Source organism: Chlorocebus sabaeus, chromosome 10 (assembly GCF_047675955.1).
Source record: "Chlorocebus sabaeus isolate Y175 chromosome 10, mChlSab1.0.hap1, whole genome shotgun sequence".
NCBI lineage: Eukaryota > Metazoa > Chordata > Mammalia > Primates > Cercopithecidae > Chlorocebus > Chlorocebus sabaeus.
Window position 1 is genome coordinate 105,246,287 of NC_132913.1, and position 12,174 is coordinate 105,258,460.

At 46.5% G+C, this 12,174-nt stretch overlaps 1 long non-coding RNA gene across 2 annotated transcripts; it reads right to left on the reverse strand.

The window, feature by feature from the left end:
* Positions 1 to 749: 749 nt before the first annotated feature.
* Positions 750 to 10,045, reverse strand: LOC140712684 (uncharacterized). Of its 2 annotated transcripts, XR_012094399.1 has the most exons (4): positions 9,228 to 10,045; positions 5,409 to 5,529; positions 3,140 to 3,264; positions 750 to 1,222 (listed from the first exon to the last, which is right to left on the reverse strand). It is a non-coding gene; the product is annotated as an uncharacterized lncRNA (long non-coding RNA). The 2 variants fall into 2 exon arrangements; XR_012094398.1 differs by lacking the exon at positions 750 to 1,222 and having other exon boundaries at positions 1,829 to 3,264.
* Positions 10,046 to 12,174: the final 2,129 nt, after the last annotated feature.

The following is a 12,174-nucleotide window of genomic DNA, read 5'->3' on the forward strand; positions in this document are numbered from 1 at the left end:
GGGTACGTAATTCCTCCTTTAGCTCTGAGAAATTTGATGGACTGAAGCCTTCTTCTCTCATCTCGTCGAAGTCATTCTCCGTCCAGCTTTGATCCGTTGCTGGCGATGAGCTGCGCTCCTTTGCCGGGGGAGATGCGCTCTTATTTTTTGAATTTCCAGCTTTTCTGCCCTGCTTTTTCCCCATCTTTGTGGTTTTATCTGCCTCTGGTCTTTGATGATGGTGATGTACTGATGGGGTTTTGGTGTAGGTGTCCTTCCTGTTTGATAGCTTTCCTTCTAACAGTCAGGATCCTCAGCTGTAGGTTGTAGCTGTAGGAGATTGCTTGAGGTCCACTCCAGACCCTGTTTGCCTGGGTATCAGCAGCAGAGGCTGCAGAAGATAGAATATTTCTGAACAGCGAGTGTACCTGTCTGATTCTTGCTTTGGAATCTTCCTCTCAGGGGTGTACTCCACCCTGTGAGGTGTGGGGTGTCAGACTGCCCCTAGTGGGGGATGTCTCCCAGTTAGGCTACTCAGGGGTCAGGGACCCACTTGAGCAGGGAGTCTGTCCCTTCTCAGATCTCAACCTCCGTGTTGGGAGATCCACTGCTCTCTTCAAAGCTGTCAGACAGAGTCGTTTGCGTCTGCAGAGCTGCTGCGTTTGTTATTATTTACTGTGCCCTGTCCCCAGAGGTAGAGTCTACAGAGACAGGCAGGTTTCCTTGAGCTGCTGTGAGCTCCACCCAGTTCGAGCTTCCCAGCAGCTTTGTTTACCTACTTAAGCCTCAGCAATGGCGGGCGCCCCTCCCCCAGCCTCGCTGCTGCCTTGCCGGTAGATCACAGACTGCTGTGCTAGCAATGAGGGAGGCTCCGTGGGTGTGGGACACCCCCGGCCAGGTGTGGGATATGATCTCCTGGTGTGCCTGTCTGCTTAAAGCGCAGTATTGGGGTGGGAGTTACCCGATTTTCCAGGTGTTGTGTGTCTCAGTTCCCCTGGCTAGGAAAAGGGATTCCCTTCCCCCTTGCGCTTTCCAGGTGAGGCAATGCCTCGCCCTGCTTCAGCTCTCGCTGGTCGGGCTGCAGCAGCTGACCAGCACCGATCGTCTGGCACTCCCCAGTGAGATGAACCCAGTACCTCAGTTGAAAATGCAGAAATCGCCGGTCTTCTGTGTCGCTCGCGCTGGGAGTTGGAGACTGGAGCTGTTCCTATTCGGCCATCTTGCTCCGCCCCCAAAGGAGTGGCTTTATAATATAAAATAGACCCCAGAGCAAAGAAAATTACCAGAAACTGAAAGAGACATTATATAGTGATAAAAAAGGTCAATCTACCAAAAAGACCTAGCAATCCTAAGTGTACATGCACCAAACAACAGACTTGCAAAATATGTAAAGCAAAAACTGATTGAATTAAAAAGAAGCATAAAGTCCACAATTATAGTTGGAAACTTTAATGCTCCTCTCTCAACAATTAATAGAAAAACTAGACAGCAAATAAGCAAGAATGTAGAATAACTTAACTGAATATTCACCAAGAAGATGTAATCAACATTTATGGAACACTGCACCCAACAACAGCAAAATACTCTTTTGTTTCCAAATGTTCACAAAACAAGGTAGACCATATCCTGGACCATTAAAAAAAAAAAAAAAAAAAAACTTGAATAGGTTTTAAAGACTCGAAATTATACAGAGTGCATTTTCCAGCCATGATGGAATCAAACTAGAAATCAATAACATAAAGACAACAGGAAAATCTCCAAACACTTGCAAACTAAACAACATTCTTCTAAACAACCCATGAGTCAAAGAAAAAGTATCAAGGGAAATTAAAATATATATTTAACTAAATTAAAATGAAAATATAATGTCAAATTTTGTGGAAACAACTAAAAAACTGCTGAGAGGAAAATTTATAGCACTAAACACATACATTAGAAAACAGGAAAAGTCTCAAATAATAATCTAAGCACCTACCTTGAGAATCCAGGAAGAAAAAGAGCAAAATAAACCCAAAACTATTAAAAGAAAAAAATAAATAAAAGATGTGAGCAGAAATCAATGAAACTAAAAACAGAAAATCAATGAAACAAATATTAACTTATTTGAAAAGATCAAATATGATTGACAAAATTCTAGCAGGACTGACAAAAAGAGAAGACATGAATTATCAATATCAGAAATTAAACAGGGAATATCATCACAGACTCTGCAGACATCAAAAAGATAATAAGGAAATACTATGAACTCTACACATATAAATTTGACAACTTACATGAAATGGGCCAATTCTTTGAAAAACACAAACTACGACCATTCACCCAATCCTGAAAGATTACCATACGATTCCAGTTATAGAATGTTCTTCAAATAACAAAATTGTAGAAATGGAGAACAAATGAGTAGTGGCCATAGATTAAGGAGGGTGTAGAAGTAGGAGAAAAGTAGGCAAAACTGTAAAAGAGCAACAAAAAGGACCCTTGTGGTGCTGGAACTATTCTATACCTCAGCTGTATCAATGTAATTGTCCTGGTTGTGTTATTGTAGTACAGTTTTGCAAGATGCTACTATTGGGGAAAACTGAGTAAAGGATACATGAGATTTCTCTGTATTATTTCTTGCAGCTGCATGTGAATCTACAATATCTCAAAATAAAAAGTTTAATTTAAAAATAAATAGGCCAGGCGCAGTGGCTCATGTCTGTAATCCCAGCACTTTGGGAGGCTGAGATGGGTGGATCACTTGAGGTCAGGAGTTCAAGACCAGCCTGGTCAACATGGTGAAACCTCATCTCTACTAAAAATACAAAAATTAGCCAGGCATGGTGGCATGCACCTGTAGTCCCAGCTGCTCGGGAGGCTGAGGCAGGAGAATCGCTTGAACCCAGGAGGCGGAGGTTGCAGTGAGCCAAGATTGTGCCACTGCACTCCAGCCTGGGTGACAGAGCAAGAGTCTGTCTCAAAATAAATAAAATAAAATAAATAAAGCCAATTCAAGAATGTAGGTGGGAGAGGTAAAAAGAGGTAAAAGGAAGAATCAATGCCTGGTTTTTGACACATAATTTCAAAAGAAATCAAGAAAGAGTATATAGAGGTGAAGGAACAAGAAATAGAGGTCCACATGCAGAATTTCCAATGAAAAAAAATAGCCAACTATTCTTACCATTAAAAAATTCCAGGAAGTTGTGAGGCAGGAGGATCCCTTGAGCCCAGGAGTTTGAGGCTGCAGTGAATTGTGATCACACCACTGCACTGCACTACAGTCTGAATGACAGAGCAAGCAAGATCCTGTCTCAAAAAAAAAAAAAAAAAAAAAAAAAAACTTTTATATGTTTGTTATTTAAATTAGGAGGAAGAGTAAAAGTAATATAGGAAGCTAAATTATTTTCTTTTACTACCAAGATTCAAAAGCTAATTTTACATATAACTCTCTTAACCTATTAGTTAGATTAGACCAGCAATTCCCAAAGAACTAAAACCAGAAAAAAACTTGAAAAGATTGCCTCAATTTTTATTTTCAGTACTTTCAGCAGACTAAGTATTTGAATTGGCTCCCCAGCTTAATAGAATAAGAAAAGCTGTATAACATTTTTCATCAACTTGAAGATATTTAGGTTGCTATCAAAACAGTGAAAAATGAGGACACCAAGATCCAGAGGGGAAGGAAATTGAAAGAGGTGAGCCTGGCATTTGGATCTGATTTTCTCCAGATGCATCAGCCCATTCTGGAAGACAGAAGTGACGGACTGAGAAGCTGAGCATATCTTTTCTTTTGAGGGAGGGGGTTGGTTTCTTTACTACTTGGTGTTCTCTGAGCTTCTGGAGTCTGTGGTGTGCTGTCTGTTGCGAATTTGGGGAAATTGTTGACTGTAATTTGTCCAAGTTCTCCCTCCTCTTCTCTTCTCTCCCCTTTCCCTCTCTCTCATCTTTTGGGATTCCAATTACACATATGTTAGCCCACTCATATTCTCCTACAGTTCTTAGATGCTTTGTTCTGTTTGTTCACTCTTTTTTTTCCCTTTGTATTTCAGTTTGAATAATTTCTACTACATTGTCTTCAAGTTTACTGATTCTTCTCTCAGCTATGTTGAGTCTACTGATGAGTCCATCAAAGGCATTCTTCATTTCTGTTACTGTGTTCTCTATTTCTAGTATTTTCATTTGGTTTTTCTTATAGTTTCCATCTCTCTTTTGAAATTACCCATCTGATTATCCATGGAACAAAGTGGATTAATCTCAAAAACATATTACTAAGTGGAAGTAAACCAAACTTGAAATACTACATACTTAATGATTATATTCACACAACATTCTGGAAAAGGCAAAACTATAAAGACAGAAAACATATCAGTAGTTACTAGGTACTAAAGGTGGCAGGAGTGGATTGGCTGCAAACAGGAATGAGGGAACTTTGGGGTGATAAAATATTACATATTTTTATTAAACAAATGTATATATTAATAAAAATTTATAGACTGTACACTTAAAATGGTGAAATTTTACTGTATGCAAATCATATGTCAATAAACCTTATTTTGAAAAATATAAAACAAAATGACAGAAATAAAATAAAGCCCTGCCATTACACATACTCCAGAAGAGATAAATTTTTTTAACTGGCCACACTAAGCATTGTGAAGACACAGAACAATGCGAATTCTCTTACACTATTGGAGGATTGTAGATTCCTGCAAGAACTTTGGGAAATTATTTGACAATATCAACTAAAAGTGCACATATGTACACTCCATGACCCCGCCATTCCCTTACTAGGATTATACCCAAAGCAAAATTCACAAAAATGAATGCCAAGAGACAAGTACAAAAATGTTTATAGGCCCTTATTCATCATAGCCAAAAACTGGAAACAGTTGCATATAATTGATAATTCAATGCACTCTACATTTCTATATACTAGTGTCATATGCACTTTTCTAAACACATTTTGTGCTTGTTTTATACTTCATAAAACGTATTCCATAGATAAGTATGCAAAGCCTTTCATGCTTCACCCATGCCCACCTCCACAGCCTAATTTCCTGTCCAAGACAGTCTCATTCAAACAGACCACAGCCTCTCACTCTCCATGCCTTTGCACACTCTGTTCCCACTATCTGGATAGTCTGCTACTTGTCCAACTTTGATACTCTTCCTCTACGTGGCAATCTTCAACTTCACTTCAAAGCCTAAATCAGATATTATCTCATTCCAAAAGCCTTCATTGAACTCCCACTCCGTGCAACCTTCCCCCAACAGGGCTGCATTAGGTACTTCTAATTTAATTCCTCATAACACCGTAGGCTTTAGGTCAGAGTTTATCAACCTCATCACTTTTGACATTTTGGGTCACACAATTATTGATGTGAGGGGCTGTCTTGTGTATTTTTAGGATTTTTTTTTTTTTTTTTTTAGCATTCTCACCCTCTACTTACCAGATGCCTGTATTACGCCCCCTCCCCACCGCGCACTGTGACAAATGTTCTCTGAGCAGCAAAACCACCTCTGGATGAGAAGCACTCACTGCTCTGGGGCTTTGGAGGAGCCTTCCCGCGCCTGAGTTCAGAAACAAATGAGATATCAGCCAAAAGTCAGGGAGATGAAAATCGAAACGTTAGTGATAGAGCTGAGTGGAGAATGTGGCTCTACCCTCCCATCCCGGAGACAAACAGTGCAGGATGACCAAGGGCCCCCACACAGGCAGGCCCCTCGCGGGATGGCAGAGAGGAGACTGGGATGCCAACGTCCCGGGAACGGCTGGCTGAGGGAAGGGAAAGATGGAAGGAGCTGGCCGACTTGCTGGATTTCTCCTTCCAACTCCCCAACCTGACATGAAAAAGATGGAGCAGGGTGAGGAGAGAGGCTAGGGGATTACTCAAGAATCCTTCCAGAGGGAGAAATGACGATGGCCCTAACACCGTGCCTCTGTCACAGCCATGGGGACATCATCATTCCTGGCCTCTTGTCGGTCTCCTGCATGGAGATGGAGGGTATGGACTGTGTCCTGCTCATCTCATCCCTGCATCCCCAGGGCTGGCCCAGGGCCTGGCTCTAGCTGGGAGTTCAGTATATGTCCTTTTGTTCTTCTAGTCCCCACCATTGCTGCTATTGCAGTGTGCCTGGGACCCTTAGAGCCCCACAGTATCTCCGGAGAAAGCCACGCTCCCTGCAGTGAATCCTGAAGCCGCCCCTCTGCCTTCCGTGTCCCTGGTTCACAGACATTGCTCACCAAGGGAGCCTGATACGTGAAAAAAGCTCAAAGGTTCCATCAACCGGGAAGGCGTGCGGCAGCAACGGGCACTTCCTCTGCACCACAGCCATCTGACCACAAGGGGGCGACGTCCCCTTTCCAATGCCTCTACAGCCGCCATCCCTAAAACCAACTCCTCACCCCAGGACCGCGGACATAGGAGGGAGGTGGACTCCTCACTCCCCTTTCTAAAGGAAGGAGGGGGCCCTGCACTAGGTGATTGCCCTCATGGGCCACAGCTGGGCATCTGGCTGACTCAGGTTCTAGGCTTCTCCTTCCCCCGACCTGTCCCCTCGAGGTTCTCTCCTATAGAGCTTGGGGCATCCCCAGCCTCTCCAGTGCCAGCGAGGTGACCACTCCCCGGTGCTATCCTGGGGGCTCCACCAGCCCTGGGCTGGTCAGGAAGGCCCCATGCTGGCCCTCAGCTTCCCACCCCCACCATCCCCACTTCTAAGTGGTGCTGCTACCTCTCAGGTCCTGCTTCCCTGTGCAGCCTGGATTCCTCCCAATGCAGCCCGGAGACCTTGTCCAGCCTCATCCGCCTCTTGGGTGACTGTCCTAGATTCTCTGTCACTGGATCTTTGGACCAGCCAATGCTGTCAGTTGCCTCACCTGCTAAGGGCGTGGTGAGACAGGTGGTCACTAGGATGTCATGGGCCCTGAGCCTCCTCTCTAAGGCCTGTCCTTGCTACCCCTTCTCTTGTCCCACTCTTCTCTGATCTCACAAGGACTTCTGCCATCTCAGGACCTGGACCCCAGCATGCTCCTGCCCCCACCCCATCTACACTGTTCTCGATAAGCCCAAAGTCTTTGGAAGCAGATAGAGATGGGTTTGAATCCTTATGCAGCACTTACTAACAGAGTTGTTACTTACCTTCTGTGAGGCTTGGTTTTCTAATCTGTGAAATGGGAGTGATCACGGCCACCCTTTTGAGTTTTTTGTAAGTGACATCCTGTGCATCTCATGCAGGGCCCAACGCTATCATAGACAGCCAGTAAATGTTGCTTCTCTCCCACCATTTCACATGAGCACTGGGCTCGGCATTCTACACACAGAATCGTGAATATCCACGTAACTTTGTCAGCTAGTTATTACTGGCCCATTTTATAGACGAAGAAACTGAGGCACCACGAAGTCAAATAATCTGTCCGGGATCACATAAGTGGGGAACTAGTAAAACTGACACTTGGGCCCATATTGGATGGACGTGAAGGCAAATCCTGCTCTGCCTGGGCACTCTGCCCCAATGTTCTGCATGCAGGTAAAGGAGAGTGTTTTACTGTCCATGTTTTCTAACAGGCTTCTCAGTGCTTTGATCCTACCTCTGCAGAAGCACCCACCACCGCTCCTTTTAGGGAAAAGAGGCCTATTTACCTTTTAATTTTACTTTCAATCAGTCAGATTCAGTTCCACGTTCATAGAGACTTGGGGTAGTTCAGGGAAATCAAAGCCTGGGTGTCCTTGGAGAAAGGTTGACGTTCATGCCCACTCTTTTTGTGGGGGCCATTGACTTTGAAAAAGAGGGAAGTCTAATAACTGAGTCTGGGAAATAAAGATGCCTGCATTTCACATTCTCTGACCCACATCCCGGAGGATTGGGAGCAGCTGTTTCCATCTCCGCAGGTGCTGGAACCTCCAGGAATGTGGTCACATGGAAGGGGAGGAGCAAGGGTGAGTGGAATAGAACTTCCAGAGGTCAAATCACCCAAAAGGTCCAGTGGGCGAGCTGAACACTGCACTGTCTGTCATAGGAGAGGAACTCACCTGCCCTGCCGAGCAGCAGGCTGGCTGCAGGGGAATGGACAGGTTGGCCCTGCAGACTCAGGGAGCAAGCACCAGGGCATGGGCCATGCAGGGCTGTGAGAGGGCAGCCCAGAGACACCCAGGTCCCAAAGGTCCAAAGAACGGGAAATGGGGGTTTTGAGAGGGGAAGGATCTTGCCTAGGACCCATTGTGACCAGAGCCCCTTCTGCTGAGCCACACCCTGGAGCCATAGGCTCTCTGGCTTCTGCCACTGCTGACTGCCTGCGTGGTGGTCATTGAGGAAATCTGGGCCAGGCCCAATCCACCACGAGGGATTGATTGATAATGGGAACAGAGACTGTGGGTCTCCATCCTGACCGCTCTACTGAAGCTTTTAATAATCAGCCTGCCTCTAAGTGCCTGAAGACTCTCGGCTTTCAGTTGTCTATTAATTGTGCCTCTCAGGCCCTTGGACAGTTGGTTCAGCCTGCTGCCCACTGTGACCGCTTCCAGGAAGGGCAACGAGTGGCTGCAGTTCCCAATCTGGCCACTAGAGGGAGCCTTAGCCCGTAACAGCTCTGCCTTAACCGGCGGAGGAGAAGAAAACCAAAGGGTCACAGAATCCCTGCCCGTCTGGACATCCCGAAGTCCTCCTCCCTTAGCTCTCCCCAGAAGTTTCAAAAACTTCTGTTTTCAGAAGTTCTTGAAAAGGGAGGTCTCCATCCTCCCCTGAGGACCACTGGCAGCAGCTCCAGCCAAAACCCTGCCTACCGGTGCCTCAGCGGCGTGGGGCCTGGGGGGAGGCTGCCTGGGAGACAGAAGGCACATGAGATGGGACACGGAGGGACAGAGAGGAGGGAAGGAAGAGGCCAAATGCAGACAGGAGGGGCTGGAGGGGAGGAGGCGCTGAAAAGGGAGACAGGGGAAGAGTGGAAACAGGAGAGAGGAGACCCCAAGGGGGAAACCTCGAATTCAGCCTCCCCCGCCTGCCCCTCCTGCCGGTCCCAAACACCCATCCAGAGGAGGACCCGTCTCCCTCCCTCCAGTGTCGGCTGTGGCTCCAGGCCTGCCCTGTTTACCTGGCCCAGTCACAGTCTCCCAAACATCAGTCCAGGATTTGGGGTTATTAGAGGCTGGGGAGGGTGAGATCCTGGAGCCGGAATCTGAGAAGAGGAAGCGCGGTGAGACGGCTGTAACCCAGCACCAGGCACACACACAACGCTGACGCTGCCCTGAATTCCACCCGGCTGCGGCTCTCACCTGATCTCCACCTCTCTTATCTCCGCTTGGGATAGAGTTCAGCTGGTTTTAGTCATCTGAAGGACTGTCATTCACAGAAGCTTCTCCTTCTCCAGCTGACACCTGCTGATACTGCAGCGGGAATGATCCAGGTTAGGTATCAAGCTCTGTCCAAAAGGCTGCTCCTGGAGGGGGCTTCAGCTTTCAGGGACAAATCTCCTTCCTTCCTGCCCTCTGTCCTCCCCATCCTGACGTCTATGGAGGAGAAACCTTGGCAAAAGTGACTAACGGAAGCAAAGAGTAAAGCCCAGGAAAACACGTTGATTGGGGTGGGTGGGGGTCAAGGTCTTCACAGCTGTCTATACTTGCTGTGTCTCTACTTCCTATTCACTCAGCAGTTCACCAGCTCTACAAATATCGTGAGACTTTCATGAGCCTGACACTGTGCTAAGCCACTTCCTTGGCCTCCTGCCTCCTAGTGATGCTGTCGCTCTTTTCTCAAAGGAAAGGACAAGGATGATTCCTTTGTGGTCAAATTCAGTGACCTTCCTCTGGGGCTCACTCAATTTGATCCTAAGGTGGTGGCTGGACTGTTGACCAGCCATTCTTTCCTTCTAGAAACTTTCAGCTCCTTTCCCCATCAAAACACCACCCCTCCTAGGTCCTCCTCCTTCCTCTCTGAGACCTCTGTCTTCTTCACAGGACCCTCTCCTCCTCTTCTTCCCTTCTCCTTACATAGCAATGTTCCCCTGCTTCCACCCACGACACTCCTCTGTCTACAATGCCTCTGTGTCAGGATGACTCACAGCCTGCAAATGCACAGCAATTTTCCTATGTCTCTATTTATTTTGTACATCACACAACCCTCGCTACTGCACTAGCAAGAAACTTTAGGTTGTATCTAATACTTGGAACTTAGATAGCGCCAAGGCCTGGAGACAGGCCCGCTTGGTCATCCAGTCCGTTGTCCTCAGGGGTCACCCCGAGATGTCCACCATCTAATCTGGGTGGCCATGTGAGTTAAGCTGCTCTCTCTGTAGTCTCTAGACTCCACACATGGAGCATAGGAAGCTCTGGCCTGGAGCCCCAGGCCTTGTCCTCTGTGCCCAAGATACAGGGGAATGGACAGATTGACCTTGCAGAGGAGTAAGCACGAGGACAGAGCATGCAGAGAGGCAGTCACCTCAATGGAGATAATGTTGAGAACTCCATGCAGCCACCCACCCCAACCCCAGACCCTTTCTCATTCTCTTTCTCCAGTCCAGGGGGGCATTTGAACTGACCCAACTTGAGTCACGTACTCTTCCCTGGACCAGTCTGCTGTATGACTGGAGGAAGTGGTCATCAAGATATCCCAATACACTGACATGGCCCCTGGCAGCCATCCCTATACATACCCCCCTCTTCCCATGAAAGAGGGGGACTCAAGCTGTGCACCTACCCCCTCCCCATAGGGTATCTAATATAACTCTTAAATCCTTCCCTCCAGCACATGTTGGAGTATGAATCAGAAATTTCCAGTTGTTCCCAACACCCACTCTCCTCTCCTCCTTTACTAATACGTCCCCAGAAGTATGGCTGTACTCATGGCTGCACAGTATAAAAGTTACATTTCCCAGCAGCTAGTTGAGGTCACGTGACAGCTTTGGCTATTGTGATCAGAGCAGAAACAATGTATATAATGTAAATGTACCACATCCTTAAAGAGAAGGGCGCACCCTCCCCTTCCTCTTTTCCCGCTTTTCACTGACTAGAATGCAGTTGCAATGGCAGGAGCTGGAGCAACCATCATGGACCACATATTGAGGATGGCAGGGCGATTAAATTGAAGGACCCTGGGGTCCTGAACAATTTCACAGGGGAGAGCTATAATACAAGTAAGACAAAAATAAACGGCCACATGTAAGTGTTTGGTAATTCAAAGCCTTTGTTATAGAAGCTGAACTAATATGCTAACTGATACAGAGCTAAAGAGATCTTCAGGGCAGGTGCGGTGGCTCACGTTTATAATCTCAACATTTTGGGAGGCTGAGGCAGCAGGATCACTTGAGCTTGGGAGTTCAAGGCCAGCCTGGGCAACCTAGCAAGACCTAGTCTCCGCTTTAAAAAAAAAAAAAAGAAAAAGAAAAAGAAAGAAAGAAAAGAAAAAATTAGCTGGGCATGGCGACACACACCTATAGTCCCAGCTATTCAGGGGACTGAGGTGGGAGGATTTCTTGAGCCCAGGAGGACAGAGCTGCAGTGAGCTATGATTGCACCACTGCACTCCAGCCTGGGCAATGGAGCGAGACCCTGTCTCTATAATAAACAAAAACAAGAGATCTTCAGTCCATTTCTATAGCACTTTCCAGCTATGAGATTTGGGGCAAACTACTTAATCCTTCTAAGCTTTCATTTCCTTAGCTGCCTACCTATTTCCCACAATCATTTTACAAAATGAATGAAATAACATTGAATAAAGCACCTAATATAACATTGACGTATACTTGGGGTTCAACTGATGTTGAAACTGACAGCCCAGTCATCTTTTCAAAATACCAACCAGATCCCCTGCCCCCTTGATTCAGAATCTTCGAACACTCCCACTGCTCTAACTACAAACACCAAACCCTTCCTGTGGCCTACAAAGCCCCGCCTAGCTCACCCAGCCTCTCTAGCCCAACCTTCCCCACCTCCCCCTGGCTCCTTTTCCCACTCTGACCTTGCAGTCACCTCACTGCCTCCACAAACATTGATCGAGGGCCTTTCACAGGCCAGACCCTGTGCTGGGACTTCGCACATACAGACCCGGAGCCTTGCCCTTGCAGACTTTACGGTCTAGTGAGGGAGAAAGAAAAAATAAGTTCACATAAATAAATAAGCACAGCTAACATTTATTGAGCACTTACTACCTGCCAGGTGCTGTCTGAGCTGTTTTTACATGTATAAATTATCAACTCCTACAACCCTCTGAGTTAGGTGTTACTGT